The 2,349-nt window shown below is 49.7% G+C and overlaps 1 long non-coding RNA gene across 1 annotated transcript; it reads left to right on the top strand.

Moving 5' to 3' along the window:
• The first annotated feature begins 464 nt into the window (after positions 1 to 464).
• On the top strand, positions 465 to 1,935 carry LOC123111636 (uncharacterized). Its single transcript, XR_006454594.1, has 2 exons — positions 465 to 1,435; positions 1,525 to 1,935. It is a non-coding gene; the product is annotated as an uncharacterized lncRNA (long non-coding RNA).
• Positions 1,936 to 2,349: the final 414 nt, after the last annotated feature.

Genomic DNA, 2,349 nt, shown 5'->3' with positions numbered 1-2,349 from the left:
GATAGTTATCCCACATGTCTCATATATTAGCATGTGGTACTATATATATTATTTTATTATTTTAAATATGTCCATATACTATATTTAAGATATTTCAAAACAAATTACATGAAAAAATTGCACATGAGCCCATAGTTTTTGTTATATTTGTGAAATACATACATATTTGTACGTAAAAAAGAGCATACTCAAAAAAATGGTACATAGTACCTAAAAATTTATATACATACTACCTAATCATTATTATATACTACATACTACACGTACATACTCTCAATTTCGACAGATACTACATATAACCTACAAAACACAAATGATGGTAACTACCATTGCTTGGGTCTATTATGATAAACCCCTTAAGACCTTATTCTAATAACACTTGGGCTTATTTTGATAACACCCCGAAACGAACCGGACACAGCAAAGACCAAAAAAAGAAGCATCCCACCTCACCCGTGCAGCCCACTACCCATCTTCCCCAGTCCCCACCCCCCGCACCACAACCCTCCTCCCACTTCCTCCCGCAGCTGGCGCGCCCCCAACCCCCTCCCACGGTCGGCGCCCACCTAGCTACCTCCCATGGCCACCGCGCTCCAACCCCTTCCAACCACTGGCGACCCCAGCGGCCATGGTGGGAGCCGGCCGCCACAGGAATCCTGCGAGGCCTCCACCACCGGATCCGGCCTCCATGGCCATCGGCGCAACCACAAGCCGACGGATCCGACTACGATCGACCACCTCCCGCGCGTGGTGGCCGGATGGGAGGGCCGACGAGCTCCATGCCATGCTGGGCTCCTCCAGTGCCACCACTTCCTTCTTCCCCTTGGGCCGTACTACCTCCCGCTCTGCCTCCCCGCACTTTTCCGGCGAGCCGCCAATCCTCCACGCGCGTTGCCAGTGCCCCGGCCTTTCTTCCCGCAACGCATCCCGACCCTTCTGCCCCCGCCCGCCTCACCCCGCCACCTCCCGGCGCACCTCCACCCCCTTGCAGGCCACGGATCTGTGGCCCTCAATCCTTCCCCGGGGCGGATCTAAGTGAGGCCGAGGGGCACCGTCGCATCTCCTTCCCCTTCCCCCGGCATCGTCGACCATCCCCTCGCCTCGATCTACAGCGACACCGACAACCGGCAGTAGGGTGCGCTGCCCTTCCTCTCCCCTCGATTTTTTGGGGCGCCGACGACACAACGCGGTATCCGGCGGTCAGGCTCGGGGGTGGAGGCCGCCGCCGATCCCCTGCTTGATCTCTTTCCACCAAGAACCGGCGACCTCCCCTTCGATCTGGTCCCCCGTTGACAACGCCTCACCCCCTCCTCTCCGCACTCTTCTTCTTGGACGGCTGCGCACAGTCACCATCTCCAGCGTGTGGTTTCACCAGAAGGAGCCCGGGGAGCGCCTCTCTCTCACCACCGTGACATTTTCGACACAGGGGCTTGCGGTTCGCAAAATAATTTTTGTGTATTTTTTCAGATTATTGTTGTTGATTTGAGTGAATTCAGTTTCTAATGAAGTTTGTTAATTCTTCAGTGTAGTTCGCCTGGCGCCGGCATGAGGTTCACTAGCTCCTGCTTACAGTTTTTTTGATAGGAAAAGGTGGTAGCTCCTGCTTGGAGTTCGCCATGGTAGATGGGTTGATGCAGCCCACTTGAAGGAGTCTTGTGGTTCACTGCGTTCAACAAAGAAAAAGCAAAAGAGTGTAGTCTTGTGATGCAACCCACTTGTTTCATTTTTGTGTGTATTTTGAAGATGGGGTGGAGGAAGATAGTGGTTTTTGTGTGTATTTTGAAGATGAGGTGCAGTGCTATGGGGACTGGACATGCAGTGCGCTGGCGCCGGCTTGCATTTCACGGACAAAAATGTGGATTTATTTTTTAAGTCCCTCGTCACTGTAATTTGTGTGTGTTTGTATTATGGATTAAACATATGATCATTGCAGTTTGTTTCCCTGTCTCGTAGTCCAGAGAAGTATAGATTGCAACTCTACTGAAAACGTGCATTGAAGACGACAACACATTTTTAAGTGCAGCTCACTTGTTTCATTGCCGTAGTGATCTTCTCTCTTCAAGTGGTTCACTATGTTGCCAAGTGCAAAAACAAATTGGGAGAAAGTAAATTGAAAAAGGTTGATTTTTTATGCAGCTCACTCTGTTGTTGTGTGCAGTAGAAACAAAACTGGAAAAAGAAAAAATAGATGCAATACACTCACCTCGTCCGTGCAGTGCATACTCGTTGATAAAAAAAGTTGTAGAGACGATAAAAGAAAAAGAATGTGGTTCACTTTTCATAGTATTGCGGTTCAGCAACGCTCAACATGAAGTGCACCCCACCTCGTTTGGAAAAGTTTATGTCCCA

This window comes from Triticum aestivum, chromosome 5B (genome assembly GCF_018294505.1).
Source record: "Triticum aestivum cultivar Chinese Spring chromosome 5B, IWGSC CS RefSeq v2.1, whole genome shotgun sequence".
NCBI classification, from domain to species: Eukaryota; Viridiplantae; Streptophyta; class Magnoliopsida; order Poales; family Poaceae; genus Triticum; species Triticum aestivum.
Note: the sequence above shows the minus strand (reverse complement) of the source record. Positions and strands in the feature narration are given on the sequence as shown.